Source organism: Pseudophryne corroboree, chromosome 9 (genome assembly GCF_028390025.1).
Source record: "Pseudophryne corroboree isolate aPseCor3 chromosome 9, aPseCor3.hap2, whole genome shotgun sequence".
Taxonomy (NCBI): Eukaryota; Metazoa; Chordata; class Amphibia; order Anura; family Myobatrachidae; genus Pseudophryne; species Pseudophryne corroboree.
This window is the reverse complement of record NC_086452.1, coordinates 356,784,518-356,803,697: the sequence shown is the minus strand read 5'-3', so window position 1 is coordinate 356,803,697 and position 19,180 is coordinate 356,784,518. Positions and strand designations below refer to the sequence as shown.

General features: G+C 48.8%; 1 protein-coding gene across 4 annotated transcripts in view; it reads left to right on the top strand.

The window, feature by feature from the left end:
• CENPP (centromere protein P) overlaps window positions 1-19,180 on the top strand; it is a 748,246-nt gene that overhangs the window by 76,326 nt on the left and 652,740 nt on the right. The gene's annotated exons all lie outside the window — the stretch shown is intronic.

Here is a 19,180-nt window from a genome sequence, read left to right as displayed (position 1 = left end):
CAGCTAAAACAGTGCCTCTCAGAAATTCAGGGACAAAGAGACGATCAGCAGGAGTCGGTTTAGGAGCCTGCTGTTGAAGCTGGACTAACTGAGTAAATAAATCCTGTGTGAGGCCTGCCCGGATGACAGATGATGGAACTATGGGGGTAGTAGCAGGATGGTTATTGTGAACCGGAAGAAAACAACGTGACAGGGCATCAGCTTTAGTATTTTTGGAACCGGGCCTGAAGGTGATAATAAACCTGAAACGAGTAAAGAACAATGCCCAACGTGCCTGCCGAGCATTAAGCCGTTTAGCTGACTCAATATACTGCAGGTTCTTATGGTCAGTAAACACTGTAATAGTATGCCTAGCTCCCTCCAGCCAATGCCTCCACTCCTCGAAAGCCCATTTAACTGCCAGCAATTCTCGATTACCAACGTCATAGTTGGATTCTGCGGAGGAGAATTTCCTGGACATGAAGGCACAAGGGTGTAATTCCTGAGACTCCGGATCTTCCTGAGATAGGATAGCCCCCACTCCAACCTCTGAGGCATCTACCTCGACTATAAAGGGGAGCTCCGTGTTAGGGTGCCTGAGAACAGGAGCCGAGACAAAGGCCTGCTTTAAGGCCCGAAAGGCAGACTCGGCTGCAGGCGACCAATTGGAAGGGTCCGCTCCTTTTTTAGTCAATGCTACTATAGGAGCGACCAAATCAGAAAAGGTATGAATGAACCGCCTATAATAGTTTGCAAACCCTAAAAAGCGCTGAATTGCTTTTAAATTTGTGGGTTGCGCCCAATTAAGGATGGCCTGGAGTTTTTTCGGTTCCATGAAAAATCCCTGGGGAGAAATAATATACCCCGAGAAGGACACTTCCGTGATGTGAAAATCAAATTTCTCTAGTTTTGCGTATAATTGATTCTCCCGTAGTTTTTGAAGAACCAGGCGCACATGGGTAATATGTTGTTCCATAGACTCAGAATAAATCAAAATGTCGTCTAAATAAACGACAACGAACTTTCCAAGAAAGTCACGAAGAACATCATTGATGAGGTCTTGAAATACCGCAGGAGCATTTGACAGCTAAAAAGGGCATCACCAGGTATTCATAATGACCCGACTGTGTGCTGAAAGCCGTCTTCCACTCATCCCCAGATCTTATTCGGATGAGATTGTAAGCTCCTCTAAGATCGATTTTTGAGAAGATAACGGCAGAGCGTAACTGATCAAAAAGTACTGAAATCAAAGGTAAAGGGTAGGTGTTTTTAACAGAAATTTTATTCAGAGCCCGAAAATCAATACATGGTCTGAGCGACCCATCTTTTTTCTCAACAAAAAAGAATCCTGCACTCAAAGGAGATTTCGAAGGCCTAATGAAGCCTTTTTTCAGGCTTTCCTGGATATAATTATCCATAGCCGTGGTTTCTGGCCCGGAGAGGGCATATAATCTCCCCTTAGGTAAAGTGGGATCGGGAACTAAATCTATAGCGCAGTCATAGGACCGATGGGGAGGCAGAACGTCCGCATTTCCCTTGGAGAACACATCAGCAAAATCCTGATATTCCAGAGGAATAAGTTCTGGGGTAACTGCCGCAACCCGGACAGGATGGGAAATACACTCCTTAACACAAAAAGGACCCCATTGTGAAATCTCCCCAGACCGCCAATCTATGGTGGGATTATGAAAGGCAAGCCAGGGGTGACCCAAAACTACTGGAACTGCCGGACAATGTGTAAGGTAAAATTCTATTTCTTCTGAATGTAGGGCCCCCACTGTCAGCAATACTGGAGGTGTGCGGTGAGTAATAACCCCATAGGAAAGCGGACCCCCATCCAAGCCGTGCATGGTGATACGTCTATCTAAGGGTATCAGTGGAACGCCTAAAGCCTTAGCCCAAGCTAAATCCATAAAATTTCCTGCAGCTCCACTGTCGACGAAGGCCGACACCAACGAACTGAGGCTGCCAAAGGAAATCTTTACCGGAACTAATAGAGAATTATTAGAGGAGATTAACTGCAGACCCAAGTGAACCCCCTCACAATTCACTTGATCAGAGCGTTTCCCGGCTTGTTCGGGCAGTTACGTGCGATATGTCCCTTACCACCACAATACAAACAAAGACCAGAACTTAACCTTCTGGTTCTTTCCTCTGGGGACAGCCGGGAGAGACCCATTTGCATGGGCTCCTCGACGTCCTCAGGAAAAGTATATACACATGGATTAGGCCTAAAAGTTGTTCCTCTCTCAGCCCTCCGCTCTCGGAGACGACGATCAATTTTAATAGCGAGCTCCATGAGTTTGTCTAGAGTCTCAGGAGCGGGGTACTGAAGGAGACTGTCTTTAATCACTTCCGACAGACCGAGGCGAAACTGACTGCGCAGGGCCGGGTCATTCCAGCCACAGTCGTTCGACCAACGGCGAAATTCGGTACAATACACCTCTGCTGGATTTTTGCCTTGCTTAAGGGCACGCAGGTGACTCTCAGCTGATGCTTCTCTATCTGGGTCGTCATATAAGAGGCCTAAGGATTTAAAAAAGGCGTCTACTGATAACAAAGCAGCATCATCCGCTCTTAGCCCAAACGCCCAGGTCTGTGGATCATCCTGAAGTAGAGACATCACAATCCCTGAGACTCAGTACCAGAGGAACGGGGCCTTAAACGAAAATAAAGCTTACAAGCTTCCTTAAAATTAAAAAAATCCTTTCGGTTACCCGAACAACGGTCAGGTAAATGCATCTTTGGTTCTGGAACCATACTCGGGGAGGCTCGCAAAAGATCTTCCTGCGATCTCACCCGAAGAGTAAGGTCCTGAACCATCTGAGTTAATTCCTGTATTTGGTTAGCCAAAAGCTGACTGGGGTTTGGCCCTAAACCTGCCGGATTCATGAGGCCGAATTTCTAGGCCCACCAATACAACGGAAAAAATTAAACCCCTTTTTTTTTTTTTTTGTGGGCCGGTGATAATGTTACGATCCTGATGCTCAGGACAGGGGAGATCTTATGTAGTGAGTCCTGAGCACCAAGACGGAATGCTGGGATTGGGAAATGGGAAGGAAATAGCCCCTAGCACCCTACCTCCGTTGTCTTACCCGTGTTATCAATTCACGCCTGAACGACTATGGTTTCTTGGGCCCATGGCAGCCGCGTTTGAAGGGCGGATTAGGTCTGCCCAACTCCGATGCCCCCTTAGGTCTTAAAGAGAGACAATGCGTGAACTGAGACAGGGTAATAACAAGGGGACCTCTAACTGAAACAACCACGCTAGGGGCTATAAACTACCTAAAAACTAAACGTATGTGCGGCACGCCGCCAAAGGAAAAAGAACTACAAAGAAACCACTGTCCACTCCCCTACACGGCACCGCCGAGTTCCGGGGAGGACAGTGAAAGCGGAAACCTCCGCAAATGCACCAATTCACAGTAAAGTAAACACTAAGCGGCATAGGCCGCAACACGCGGCAGAAGCCGCTACTCACGAAACTGGGCGAGAACCCCAGATGACAAACAGGTTCGCAAGGACTAGAAGGATTCCCAGGACCGGCTTCGGACCTCCAAAGTACCAAAGGGCAGGGAGCAAGATCCACCAAACACGGCTGACAGGAACAGAGTTCTGCAAGGCAGGAACAGCATACAAGAAGCTATCACCGGCGGGGCTGCAGTGTGCTGGCTCACATAAAAAGGCCCTGCTGGCCAATAACAGGAGGGCCAGCAGTACCAGCCCCCAGCCCCTAATTACTAGTTGCCGTGCAGCTGCCCTGCTGCACGAGCAACCTAATTAACTATTCTTAGTAACGGGGAACGCGGTCCACCTGTGGCGTCCCCGTTGCTATGCACCCGGCGGCCCTGCACGCACGGCGTCCTGCGTTGCCAGGGACCCGGCGGCTATCGTGCGCACGGCGTCCTGGCGTTGCTAGGCGCTGTGCGGGGGACAGGGAAGGAGAGAGGTGCGGCGGCCGTGACCGCTGCTCAGTCAGGGCACGGCCGAAGACCGCCGCGCCTAACAAGGGGTGGCCAACCAGTCAGAGACAAAGAGCCCAAAAAATTTGTTAGGTACATCAAAGAGCCGACATCGATTTGAAGGCGCACATGCAAAAATGGGGTGTTTCCTCGTGCCTGCTAGGCCACGCCCCTCGTATAAAATACATTTAAAAAGCCAGATCCAACATAAAATACATTAAAAAAAGCCACTTCCACATAAAATAATTGTAAAAGCCAGATCCACATAAAATATATTGGAAAAGTCAGATTCACATAATACACTTCAGCTCCCCCATGTGTCACTCCAGCCATAGCCCTCTTGTCACTCCAGCCAGCACCCTCTTGTCACTCCAGCCAGCATCCTGCTGTGTCAGTCCAGCCAGATCCCCCATGTGTCACTACTGCTAGCACCCTCCTGTGTCACTCCAGCCAGTTTTCCCATATATCAATCCCGCCAGCACCCTCGTGTCACTTCAGCTTCCCCCAACTCATGCCATTGCAGCAGCTCCTTATGTGTCCTCTGTTTGCTGGTGGGTGTCTCATCTCTAGTATCTGGCTCCCTTAGTTCTAAGTCCCCATAGTGCTGATGCGAGTCTTTGTGGAGTGCAGTGGTTACCGGATCTGTTGTGGTCATGTGACTTTGTGTTTTAGGAGCCACATTTGAAGAAAGAAAGAGCCACATGTGGCTCAAGAGCCACTGGTTGGCCACCACTGGTTTAGGGAATAGTCCAAGACAATGGCTAGGGCAGATAAACTAGTTCAAGCTGCGCCTTGCTGAGGTAAATCTAGATCTAGGTACAAGTAGGTGAGTATTGTTTTGTGAAGAAACCTTTTAAATGCAAGCTCTCGTAGAGCGTCCAAAATGGTAAGGATGGGGCCTTGGTGATGTAAGTCTCTGGAAACCGCATCTTCTAGGCCCTGCTGCCTCTCCATGTTCCCTCAGTTTGCGATAGTGTCATGAGGAGAAGACTTAATTACACAAAGTGGCCGCCCTGCCCCATTTTGAAATGTTCTTTAATCAAATTGTGTAATTTTCATGTACACATTCATGCTCGCTTTCAAAATAAATGCCATACATGGGAAATATACAGGTATTTCCAGGTGACCGAGAGTTTGATTTTCCTTTTAAGCCGCATACACACTGGCAGATATGAATTAACAATATGAACGATAACGATACAATATGATAGATATATCGTTACTATCGTCCAGTGTAGTGTGTATGGATGAACGAAGCGCTCACCCGCGGGTCGTTCTCGTTCATCCATCATCTACCGAACATGCAGCTCAATGTTAACAATATCTTTGAGCTGCATGTTCGGGGAGTGAGGGGGTGACGTCACTGAACGATATTGTACATCGATATTGTTCAGTGTGTATGCACTGGCGATCTCCCATAATTAGCAATCGGCGATACAGTGCTGATTGCTAACTAGCTGAGGTGTGTAAATGGCTTCAAAGAAGTTGTTTAGGTTGCGTGAACTTATTTTTTTTTTATCTGTGATTTTAATTAATGGGCACAATTACATACAATTCGATAAATATTTAATTAAGAAGTTGTTTTATCGTACTTTCATTCTTTTTTCATTCTTGTTTCAAGGAGGTCGGGGGTTCACATTAGAGTTTATGACTACACAAGTATAAACATACATTTACATTTTATATATATATATATATATATATATATATAGAATAGTAAAAGATTCTCGTGGGAGCCAAATCGCCTTTAGTATGACAATATTTAAAAGATTTTTTATTCATACAGAAATGAACGATATTTGTAACCTAAACATTCGTCATTGACACAAGTGTATAAAAGTTCAATAAAACAATATAACAATCTCATACATAAACATTTTTCAGTTGATGTGAGGAATTTACAGTCAGGTGATCACAGTCAGAACTTGAAAGAGATGTATCTCCAACCAGATGCTTGTGGCAAAGGCTTTATTAACCCAATATCGCGAAACCCAGGGTTGAACTGTGGTTAAGATACTGGCTGTCGAAATTCCGACAGCCGTCAGAATGCCGATGCCTGAATCCCGACAGGGTCCGGAAACCAGCGCCAGAAACCCAACTGTAAGTAAAGCGGGTGGGTTAGGGATGGGTGGGGGAGTTAGGTTTAGGCACCTCCATTGGGGGGGGGGGTTAGGGCCAGGCTGTGGGTAGGTGGCGGGTTAGGCACCACTGGGTGGGATGCTTGGTTTAGGCACTAAGAAGGGAGGTTAGGGTTAGAGGGAGGGTAGGAGAGAGGGGCTAACATACTTACCTCGCCCGTGTCGGGATTTTAAACACCAGGATGCCGACGTCAGTATTCTGACCGCAAGCATCCCATCCGCCGCCCACTCATAATGAAACCATATTATTTTGGTTATTGGATTTTCTGCTGCGGGGTTCACTGGGCTCCACAGGGAATGACATTGGGGTGTAGAGTAGGATCTTGATCCGAGGCACCAACAGGCTAAAAGCTTTGACTGTTCCCAGAATGCCGCCTCCTCTATAACCCCGCCTCCGTGCCAGGAGCTCAGCTTTGTAGTTGGTGCCATACAGTGCAGGCATACAACAGGTGGGCTGCTCCAGCAGCCCTCAGAAGAGCTTTTTTAAGTGAAAATGAAGACTTCAAGGGCTGCAGCAGAGACACTGTGAGTGTTAGATGTCAATCAGACGACATCTGCTGCAGCTCCATCACCTCCCCCAGCGGCGCTGTATACCTCCGCGCCCTGGTTGCCGGGTACTTACAGTGGAGGCTCCGGTTTTCATCTGTCAGTCACACACCCCACCGCAGCTCTCCAGGATCACGTGGCCGCACTCAGGGAGGAGGTAATTGGGTCCCCCAGGCGGGACCCGCTGGAAATCGCGATCCGGCGCGGCCGGTGGGAGACGGGCCGCGCGCGCTGGCGTGGACACTGTGGTAGTACAGGGACCCCACTAGACCACCAGGGTAAGGCCACAGGTTGGTTTAAAAAAAAAAAACGTTTACTATAAAGCCCGCAGTACCTGGTGGTGAAGTCCAGCAGGGGGATAAGGCTTTGACTTGTAGCCCCTCCCCCAGCCCCAGGGCGCCATTTAGAGTAAATGTTCCCGCCCTGGAGCTGCATCTCTCTCTCTCCCTCACTCCCTGTCAGCGTTTGGGCGCCATTGGGACAAGCTGAGCTGATCCTGGGACTGTTTGGGCAAATCCTCCTCTGTAAAACCACCTGCATGTCAGGGCTGTGCATTTTACAGGACACATAAGTATTCTACATGTCTGCTGACAGTGTTAGCTAAGAAACAGTGCATTTAGTCAGGGTTATTTAATACAAGTGATATACATCCAGTCTTTACTGTGCATTGATATATCTATTGAGTTTATAGCTATACTTAGTATTACTCTGTATTGCTAGTCCAGTGCAGTTTTATAGCATGTTATCATTTCTCTGACGTCCTAGTGGATGCTGGGTACTCCGTAAGGACCATGGGAATAGACGGGCTCCGCAGGAGACTGGGCACTTCTTTAAAGAAAAGATTAGGTACTACATCTGGTGTTCACTGGCTCCTCCCTCTATGCCCCTCCTCCAGACCTCAGTTAGAATCTGTGCCCGGCCAGAGCTGGATGCACTCTAGGGGCTCTCCTGAGCTTCCTAGAAAGAAAAGTATTTGTTAGGTTTTTTATTTTCAGTGAGATCTGCTGGCAACAGACTCACTGCTACGTGGGACTTAGGGGAGAGAAGCAAACCTACCTGCTTGCAGCTAGCTTGTGCTTCTAGGCTACTGGACACCATTAGCTCCAGAGGGATCGAACACAAGGCCCGACCTCGATCGTCCGTTCCCGGAGCCGCGCCGCCGTCCCCCTTGCAGAGCCAGAAGACGGAAGAAACCGGAGGAAATCGGCGGCTGAAGACTTCGGTCTTCAATAAGGTAGCGCACAGCACTGCAGCTGTGCGCCATTGCTCCCACAGCACACCACACCACACGCTCCGGTCACTGGTGGGTGCAGGGCGCTGGGGGGGGGCGCCCTGGGCTGCAATTAATGTACCTTTTGGCAATAAAAAGCACATAATACAGTGTTTAACACTGTATATGTGCAGGAACCCCCGCCATTAACGATATAAAAAGCGGGAGAAGCCCGCCGTTGAAGGGGCGGGGCTATCTCCCTCAGCACAGCCAGCGCCATTTTCTCTTCACAGCTCCGCTGGAAGGACACTCCCCAGGCTCTCCCCTGCAGTATACACTACAGAAAGGGTAAAAAAGAGAGGGGGGGCACATAAATTTAGGCGCAAATTGTGATAAAAGCAGCTATAGGGGGAAAATTCACTTTGTATATAGTGTCTATCCCTCTGTTATATAGCGCTCTGGTGTGTGCTGGCATACTCTCTCTCTGTCTCCCCAAAAGGACTTTGTGGGGTCCTGTCCTCAGTCAGAGCATTCCCTGTGTGTGCGGTGTGTCGGTACGGCTGTGTCGACATGTTTGATGAGGACGCTTACGTGGAGGCGGAGCAGGTGCCGATAAGTGTGATGTCGCCCCCTGCGGGGCCGACACCTGAGTGGATGGATATGTGGAAGGTATTAACCGACAGTGTCAACTCCTTGCATAAAAGGTTCGATGACGCAGCTTTGGAACAGCCGGCATCTCAGCCCGCGCCTGCCCAGGCATCTCAGAGGCCGTCAGGGGCTCAAAAACGCCCGCTACCTCAGATGGCAGACACAGATGTCGACACGGAGTCTGACTCCAGTGTCGACGAGGATGAGACAAACATACAATCCACTAGGGCCATCCGATGCATGATTACGGCAATGAAAAATGTGTTGCACATTTCTGACATTAACCCGGTTACCACAAAAAAGGGTATTATGTTTGGGGAGAAAAAGCAGCCAGTAACTTTTCCCCCATCTGATGAGTTAAATGAATTGTGTGAAGAAGCGTGGGGTTCCCCAGATAAGAAATTAGTAATTTCTAAGCGGTTACTAATGGCGTACCCTTTCCCGCCAACGGATAGGTTACGCTGGGAGACATCCCCTAAGGTGGACAAGGCGCTCACACGATTATCAAAAAAGGTGGCACTGCCGTCCCAGGATACGGCCGCCTTAAAGGAGCCTGCAGATAGAAAGCAGGAGGCTATCCTGAAGTCTGTGTATACACACTCAGGTACTATACTGAGACCTGCTATTGCTTCAGCATGGATGTGTAGTGTTGCAGCAGCGTGGTCTGATTCCCTGTCTGATAACATTGATTCCCTTGACAGGGACACTATATTGCTAACCATAGAGCATATTAAAGACGTAGTCTTATATATGAGAGATGCACAGAGGGACATTTGCCGGCTGGCATCTAGAATTAATGCGATGTCCATTTCTGCCAGGAGAGTATTATGGACTCGGCAGTGGACAGGTGATGCTGATTCTAAAAGGCACATGGAAATTTTGCCTTATAAGAGTGAGGAACTGTTTGGGGACGGTCTTTCGGACCTCGTATCCACAGCAACAGCTGGGAAGTCTACTTTTTTACCTCAGGTTCCCTCACAGCCTAAGAAAGCACCATATTATCAAGTACAGTCCTTTCGGCCTCAGAAAGGCAAGCGGGTTAGAGGCGCGTCCTTTCTGCCCAGAGGCAGGGGTAGAGGGAAAAAGCTGCACCATACAGCCAGTTCCCAAGAACAAAAATCCTCCCCTGCTTCTACTAAGTCCACCGCATGACGCTGGGGCTCCACATGTGGAGCCAGGTGCGGTGGGGGCCCGTCTCCGGAACTTCAGCGACCAGTGGGTTCGCTCACAGGTGGATCTCTGGGTTCTACAAGTGGTATCTCAGGGATACAAGCTGGAATCCGAGACGTCTCCCCCTCGCCGTTACCTCAAATCAGCCTTGCCAGCTACTCCCCAGGACAGGGAGGTAGTACTGGCGGCAATTCACAAGCTGTACCTCCAGCAGGTGATAATCAAAGTTCCCCTCCTTCAACAGGGACGGGGTTACTATTCCACAATGTTTGTGGTACCGAAACCAGACGGTTCGGTGAGACCCATTCTAAATTTGAAATCCTTGAACACTTATATAAGGAAGTTCAAGTTCAAAATGGAATCGCTCAGGGCGGTTATTGCAAGCCTGGAAGAGGGGGATTACATGGTATCACTGGACATCAAGGATGCTTACCTACATGTCCCCATTTACCCACCTCACCAGGTGTACCTCCGTTTTGTGGTACAGGACTGCCATTACCAATTCCAGACATTGCCGTTTGGTCTGTCCACGGCACCGAGGGTATTTACCAAAGTAATGGCCGAAATGATGATACTCCTTCGAAAGAAGGGAGTTATAATTATCCCGTACTTGGACGATCTCCTTATAAAGGCGAGGTCCAGGGAGCAGTTGTTGGTCGTAGTAGCACTATCTCAGGAAGTGCTACAACAGCACGGCTGGATTCTGAATATCCCGAAGTCGCAGCTGGTTCCTACGACGCGTCTGCTGTTCCTGGGTATGATTCTGGACAGAACAGAAGAAGGTGTTTCTCCCGGAGGAGAAGGCCAAGGAGTTGTCATCTCTGGTCAGAGACCTCCTAAAACCAAAACAGGTGTCGGTGCATCACTGCACACGAGTCCTGGGAAAGATGGTAGCTTCTTATGAGGCAATTCCATTCGGCAGGTTCCATGCACGGATCTTTCAGTGGGATCTGTTAGACAAGTGGTCCGGATCGCATCTTCAGATGCATCGGCTGATCACCCTGTCCCCGAGTGCCAGGGTGTCAGGCTGCAGAGTGCTCATCTACTCGAGGGCCGCAGATTCGGCATACAGGACTGGGTCCTGGTGACCACGGATGCAAGCCTCCGAGGTTGGGGGGCAGTCACTCAGGGAAGAAACTTCCAATGACAATGGTCGAGTCAGGAGGCTTCCCTACACATAAACATTCTGGAACTAAGGGCCATTTACAATGCCCTAAGTCAGGCAAAACCCCGGCTTCAAAACCAGCCGGTGCTGATTCAGTCAGACAACATCACGGCGGTCGCCCATGTAAATCGACAGGGTGGCACAAGAAGCAGGATGGCGATGGCAGAAGCCACAAGGATTCTCCGATGGGCGGAAAATCACGTGATAGCACTGTCAGCAGTGTTCATTCCGGGAGTGGACAACTGGGAAGCAGACTTCCTCAGCAGGCACGACCTCCACCCGGGAGAGTGGGGACTTCATCCAGAAGTCTTCCAGCTGATTGTAAATCGTTGGGAAAGGCCACAGGTGGACATGATGGCGTCCCGCCTCAACAAAAAGCTAAAAAGATATTGCGCCAGGTCAAGGGACCCTCAGGCGATAGCTGTGGACGCTCTAGTAACACCGTGGGTGTACCAGTCGGTTTATGTGTTCCCTCCTCTTCCTCTCATACCAAAGGTACTGAGGATAATAAGAAAGAGATGAGTAAGAACTATACTCATCATTCCGGATTGGCCAAGAAGGACTTGGTACCCGGAACTACAAGAAATGATCTCAGAGGACCCATGGCCTCTGCCGCTCCGACAGGACCTGCTACAGCAGGGGCCCTGTCTGTTCCAAGACTTACCACGGCTGCGTTTGACGGCATGGCGGTTGAACGCCGGATCCTGATGGAAAAGGGCATTCCGGTTGAAGTCATTCCTACGCTGATAAAAGCTAGGAAGGATGTGACAGCAAAACATTATCACCGCATATGGCGAAAATATGTTGCTTGGTGTGAGGCTATGAAGGCCCCAACAGAAGAATTTCAGCTGGGTCGATTTCTGCACTTCCTACAGTCAGGAGTGACTATGGGCCTAAAATTGGGATCCATTAAAGTCCAGATTTCGGCCCTGTCTACTTTCTTTCAAAAAGAACTGGCTTCACTGCCTGAAGTTCAGACGTTTGTTAAGGGAGTGCTGCATATTCAGCCCCCTTTTGTGCCTCCAGTGGCACCTTGGGATCTCAACATTGTGTTGGATTTCCTAAAATCACATTGGTTTGAGCCACTTCAGACCGTGGAGTTGAAATATCTCACGTGGAAAGTGGTCATGCTTTTGGCCTTGGCTTCGGCTAGGCGTGTGTCAGAATTGGCGGCTTTGTCATGTAAGAGCCCCTATCTGATCTTCCATATGGACAGGGCAGAATTGAGGACTCGTCCCCAATTTCTCCCTAAGGTGGTATCAGCGTTTCATTTGAACCAACCTATTATGGTGCCTGCGGCTACTCAGGACTTGGAGGCTTCCAAGCTGTTGGATGTAGTCCGGGCCCTGAAAATCTATGTGTCCAGGACGGCTAGAGTCAGAAAAACTGACTCGCTGTTTATCCTGCATGCACCCAACAAGCTGGGTGCTCCTGCTTCAAAGCAGACTATTGCTCGCTGGATCTGTAGCACGATTCAACTTGCACATTCTGCGGCTGGACTGCCGCATCCTAAATCAGTCAAAGCCCATTCCACGAGGAAGGTGGGCTCTTCTTGGGCGGCTGCCCGAGGGGTCTCGGCTTTACATCTTTGCCGAGCTGCTACCTGGTCGGGATCAAACACGTTTGCAAAATTCTACAAGTTTGATACCCTGGCTGAGGAGGACCTTGAGTTTGCTCATTCGGTGCTGCAGAGTCATCCGCACTCTCCCGCCCGTTTGGGAGCTTTGGTATAATCCCCATGGTCCTTACGGAGTACCCAGCTTCCACTAGGACGTCAGAGAAAATAAGATTTTACTCACCGGTAAATCTATTTCTCGTAGTCCGTAGTGGATGCTGGGAGCCCGTCCCAAGTGCGGAATTCTGCAATACTTGTATATAGTTATTGCTTAACTATAGGGTTTTTTGTTCTGAGCCATCAGTTTAATGAGGCTCAGTTGTTGTTCATACTGTTAACTGGGTATAGTTATCACGAGTTGTACGGTGTGATTGGTGTGGCTGGTATGAGTCTTACCCTGGATTCCAAATCCTTTCCTTGTAATGTCAGCTCTTCCGGGCACAGTTTCCCTAACTGAGGTCTGGAGGAGGGGCATCGAGGGAGGAGCCAGTGCACACCAGATGTAGTACCTAATCTTTTCTTTAAAGAATTGCCCAGTCTCCTGCGGAGCCCGTCTATTCCCATGGTCCTTACGGAGTACCCAGCATCCACTACGGACTACGAGAAATAGATTTACCGGTGAGTAAAATCTTATTTTCTGCATTGTACAATGTGACTGTGTGTGTGCATATAGCTGCTGTGTGACCTCCATTTCGTGTATCTCACTCAGATTGCTATCCCTATATTCTGTAACCTGAGGAGGCTAAGTGCGTCAGGGTTATATTTAATATAGGTGTTTCACAAGATATACTTATTGTGTATTTTTCTCTGTGATTTTTAGTCACCATATGCCTCTGGAACTTTCTGTTTGTGCTAATACACTACACGGGGGGTTCTTGTCAGGTGTTGTTCTGCTGATATTGTACTGTGTTGCCTTGAATTGAGCTTTCAGATATGTCAGCTACAAGTGGCGATGGAGCTGGGGCTGATTCCACAGTGCGTGGTGGTGACGCTGCAGACACGTTTGAGGAAAATATAGCAGCAGAGGGTTCAGGTTCTGGGGGTTCCTTACCCCCCAGTGGGACAGTAGCAATGGGGGTTCAAAAAGATCCACCTTGGGCTACTTTCTCCACATTATTGAATACGCTGGTAACTAGACTTACGCCCCTATGGTACCTCCTGCACCGGTACAACCGCTTATGGTCCCTGCGATTAATCCGCCATGGGCAGATCAACTGTCCACTCAGTTACAGCAATTGAACCAATCACTGACTAAACAGAAGTTAAACTAAACCTCGTCCACCTAAGACCAAGGGGTCCTCTAAGTGGGCCATTACTTCCTCACAATCCACCAACGTCCCAGACACCTCGTCTGAGGATGGCGTATATACTGACCCCACAGACACTGATTCTGATACTTCTGATGGGGAATCTGTTTCACAGGTGGATGTTCCTGACTTGTTGGAGGCTAACAGGTTAATCCTTCAAATTACTGATGACCCAGAGCCTGATACTACCCCTAAGAAACGGACAGTTTTAAATGTCAGAAAGTGGTTAAACAAGTTTTACCTCACTCTGACAATTTAGTTGACATACGTCAGGAATCCTGGGAAAATCCATGAAAGAAATTCATGCCTCACAAGAAGATGTTGGCTCGCTATCCCCTCGCGGCGGAGCTAAGTAAAAATTGTGAGACACCCCCGCCAGTGGATTTGCAGGTGGCTCGGCTGGTGGTATCCTCAGCTCTGCCTGTAACTACCGTCACGTCTCTGAAAGAACCGACGGATAAGCGTGTGGAGGGTTGTTTAAAGGCGATTTACACCCTAGCTGGTGTGCGCATCGGCCCACCATTGCAGCGACTTGGACTGCAGAGGCTATTGAAGCGTGGGCTCAGTACTTGGAAGCTGAGCTGCCTTCCAACATTAAAGATCATGCTAGACAATGTCTGTCGTATATTGTCACAGCTTTTCATTACATTAAGGAGGTGGCTTCTGATGCCAGTATTCTGGCGGCCAAGGCTTCTACTACGTCCATTTTGGCTCGCCGGATTCTCTGGTTGCGGTCCTGGTCTGTGGATCTGGACTCTAAAAAAAACCCTGGAGGTGCTCCCTTTTAAGGGAGACATTCTTTTCGGAGAAGACCTCAACAAGATAGTGGCTGACTTAGCTTCTGCTAAAACAGCTTGTCTACCTAGTACTGTTCCTTCAGTACCGGAGGCTAAGAGTGCTTCCTTTCGCTCCTTTCGTCCTTCAGTGAAAGCAAAGGGTCAGGCGTACGCGAAACAGACTCGCACTTCCAAATCCACTAAGCCCAAACCTAAACGGGCCTGGGCTGCCCGTCAGCCTGCTTCCAAAACTGACATGCCTGCTGCATGACGGGGCGGGCCTCCCTCTGGGGGATCCCAGGGTGGGGGGGCCGATTTCTAGGGTTTACCCAGGATCGGTTGAAGACCACTTCAGATGCCTGGGTACGGGAAGTCGTCACTCGAGGTTACGCCGTATCCTTCAAGAATCGTCCCCCTCATCGATTTTGCCTGACAGACGTACCTTTGGATCAGGTGAAGGCAAACACTCTTCATTCGGTGGTACAGTCCCTCCTGGACACGAGTGGTAGTACAGGTGCCTCTGTCTCATAGAGGCAAGGGGTACTATTCACCGCTTTTCCTAGTCCTGAAACCGAATGGGTCCTCTCGGCCCATTCTCAACCTCAAGTCCTTGAACAAATTTGTGAGGGTCTCCAAGTTTCGTATGGAAACTCTTTGCTCTATTGTTCTGGCTTTGGAACCTGGGGATTATATGGTCTCCCTGGATATATACAGTATGCTTACCTGCATATTCCCATTGCAATGTCGCATCTGCAGTACCTGAGGTTTGTGGTTGGCAACCTCCATTACCAGTTTCGGGCGTTACCTTTTGGTTTGACCACGGTTCCGCAAGTCTTCACCAAGGTCATGGCGGTGATGACGGCTGTACTCCGCCGTCAAGGGGTCAGGATCCTGCCGTATCTGGACGACTTGTTGATCCTGGCGAATTCCCCAGAAATTCTCCTACGCCATCTGGATCTGACTATCCAGTTTCTGCATGCCCACGGGTGGCTCATCAACTCGAAGAAATCTTCCCTGGTCCCTGCTCAGAGCATGGTGCACCTGGGGGCGTTGTTGGACACTCACAACCAGAGGTTGTTCCTGTCTCAGGAGAAAGTCCTGAAGCTTCAGGACAGGATTCAATGCTTCCTATCTCGTCCGCAAGTGTAGATACATTCGGCAATGCAAGTGCTAGGTCTCATGGTGTTGGCTTTCGACATGGTGGAGTACGCTCAATTCCATTCCCGCCCTCTGCAGAAGCTGATTCTTGACAGGTGGGATGACCTGCCTCACCGGATCAGCTCGTAAATGATCTCCTTGTTTCCGGAGGTCCGTCTGTCACTAAGATGGTGGCTGCAGGACCATCGATTGAGCAGGGGTCGTCCCTTCTGGATCTCCAACTGGGTCCTTCTGATGACGGATGCCAGTCTGAGAGGTTGGTGTGCAGTGTTGGAGCAACATTCCCTTCAGGGTCGGTGGACCAGGGAGGAGTCTCTCCTCCCAGTAAACATTCTGGAACTGCGGGCGGTGTTCAACTCACTGAACTTGGCCCAGCATTTAAAACAGAACAGACCTGTTCAAGTACAGTCGGACAACGCCACCACGGTGGCGTACATCAATCATCAAGGCAGCACTCGAAGCCGCATGGCAATGAGGGAAGTATCAAGGATTCTTCAGTGGGCGGAACGCCATCTGCCAGCCATATCGGCAGTATTCATTCCGGGGGTCCTAAACTGGGAAGCGGACTTTCTCAGTCGTCAGGACGTACACGCCGGGGAGTGGAGCCTCCATCCAGAAGTGTTTCAACTACTCGTGGACAAGTGGGGCCTTCCAGATGTGGAACTGATGGCGTCTCGACACAATCACAAGGTTCCGGTCTTCGGAGCAAGGACAAGGGACCCTAGGCAGCGTTCGTGGACGCACTGGCAATTCCATGGAACTTTCAGCTGCCATACGTGTTTCCTCCTGTGTCACTCCTGCCCAGAGTAATAAGGAAGTTAAAGCAAGAAGGAGGAATCCTACTTCTGATCGCTCCCGCGTGGCCCAGACGGCATGTGTTCTCAGAATTCCAGGGTCTCTCGATAGAGCGTCCCCTTCTACTTCCCCAGTGCCCGGATCTCCTCATTCAGGGCCCCTGTGTGTATCAGGATTTAGCCCGGTTGGCTTTGACGGTGTCGCTCTTGAAGCTTCCGTCCTGAGGGCCAAAGGATTTTCTGAGGCGGTCATTCAAACCATGTTGAAGGCCCGGAAACCGGCTTCTGCTCGGATTTATCATAGGGTCTTGAATTCTTACTTTGCTTGGTGCGCCACTACTAATCATGACGCTTACAAGTTTAGTACGGCCAAACCTTTGGCCTTTCTACAACAAGGCCTGGACTTAGGCCTTCGTCTGGCCTCCATCAAGGTTCATATTTCTGCTTTGTCGGTTTGGTTTCAGAGAAAAATTGCGAGTTTACCTGATGTTCATACGTTAACTCAGGGTGTGTTGCGGATTCAACCTCCTTGCAAGGGTCTCCGTTTGAGCCTCTTGAATCTGCAGACCTTAAGTGGCTTTCTCTTAAGGTATTGTTTCTTCTAGCTATTGCCTCTGCTAGACGGGTGTCGGATCTGGGTGCCTTGTCTTGTAGGTCACCATATCTGATTTTTCACCGTGACAGGGCGGTTCTTAGAACACGTCCCGGGTACTTACCTAAGGTGGTGTCTTCTTTCCACCTTAATCAGGAGATCGTGGTTCCGGCCTTTGCCTCTCCTGACTTGTCTTCCAAAGAGCGGTCTTTGGATGTGGTAGGGGCTCTCCGTATCTATGTAAAGAGAACTGCATCCCTTCAGAAGTCTGATTCTCTCTTTGTACTGTTTGGTTTTCACAAACGTGGCTGGCCTGCTCACAAGCAGACCCTGGCCAGATGGATTAGAATGGTGATTGCACAAGCTTATGCACAGGCTGGCCTTCCAGCTCCTGCTACCATCAAGGCCCATTCTACTCAGTCTGTTGGACCTTCTTGTGCAGCCCGCCGTGGTGCGACCCTTGAACAATTGTGCAAGGCGGCTACGTGGTCCTCAGTGAACACGTTCGTAAGGTTCTATGCCTTTGATACTTCCGCCTCCCAGTATGCTTCCTTTGGACGCCGGGTTCTTGTGCCCGCTACAGTGCGTCCCATCCCATGAGGAACTGCTTTAGGACATCCCCAATGTAATTCCCTGTGGAGCCCAGTGTACCCCACAGCAGAAAATGAGATTTATGGTAAGAACTTACCGTTGTTAAATTTCTTTCTGCGAGGTACACTGGGCTCCACAGGGCGCCCACCCTGACGCACTTAACTTCTTTGGGTTGGTATGGCATTAGCCGCTGACACTTTCTCCTGTCGTAAGAATGTGGTGTATGTGGCTACTAATGGTTGTCGTCTCATTTACCTGCTACTGCATTGGACTGGTTAACAAAAACTGAGCTCCTGTGCACGGAGGCGGGGTTATAGTGGAGGCGGCGCTATGCATTCTGGTAACAGTCAAAGCTTTTAGCCTGTTGGTGCCTCGGATCAAGATCCTACTCTACACCCCAATGTCATTCCCTGTGGAGCCCAGTGTACCTCGCAGAAAGAGATTTAACAACGGTAAGTTCTCACCATAAATCTTGTTTTTCTGTATATTTAAATATTTTCATACTAGAATCTTGGGGATGGGGCCCAATTTAAACACGGGGTGCATTTGTTTCTTGTACACATGGTCTGAAGGTAAATTTATTCAATATTTTTTATAATTTTGTGCATTAAACAAAGTTTATGCACATTAAGCCATCAGAAAGAAAAAGTGACACTATCTCCGTCTCGCAACCTGTATGTGTGTATGTACTATATATAGACATGCCGCATATCATTTTAATCAGCAGAGTCTGCTTGTGCATCCTATTTGCATAGTGATGCATTTTTGTCAAAAAAAGACGCCCGATGCTAAAGTAGTAGTACGGGATGGGTCAGCTCACTCACGCCAGGCATCTCCCACTACGTGGCGTATTGAGGCAATATGTATGAGGACACATCTGTAAGCATATAAAACATACAATCATATCTGTGTAACTGAAACTCCCAACTACTTATTGTGGGTGGCTGCTTCTTTAGTATACCAAGAGGTACATTTTGTGAAAATTAATTACATGCTATTCAGACAGGAAGAGCAATGTCTAATGTTGCCTAGTTGATATTATGCGTTCCAAAGAAAATCATTCCTGGGCTTATCTGTTGGGTGTCCTTTCTGGAGATTCCACATCCTGATCTGGGGTGCAGTAATATTTGCCAGAATGGTGCAATCCGCTTCTTTTGCTCCCAGGACGTGAATAACCAACGGTATATGAAAGAAAATTGTAATAGTGTAATACATACAATGTAAAAGGATTCTTGCAAAGAGTGATGACGTTAAGCAAGGATACTTTAAAAGTCCTCTTGTGCATAGAAATATTCATGCTTCATACCAGTGAACTGACCTTTGAGTCATATATATCACTTATATGGTCCTCCTTAAGACAGGGGTTCTAAACAGTATATTGGCCCGGTAAGTATAATGTCTCACATATAAGTTAAAAGGGCGCACATCCTATAGGTATAACCACCAGTTTATCAAAGCTTCTTTGTCTAGTTACCAAAACCAAACCCCAAGTGTATTATAAAAATAAAACCTTCACATGTGCATTAGTA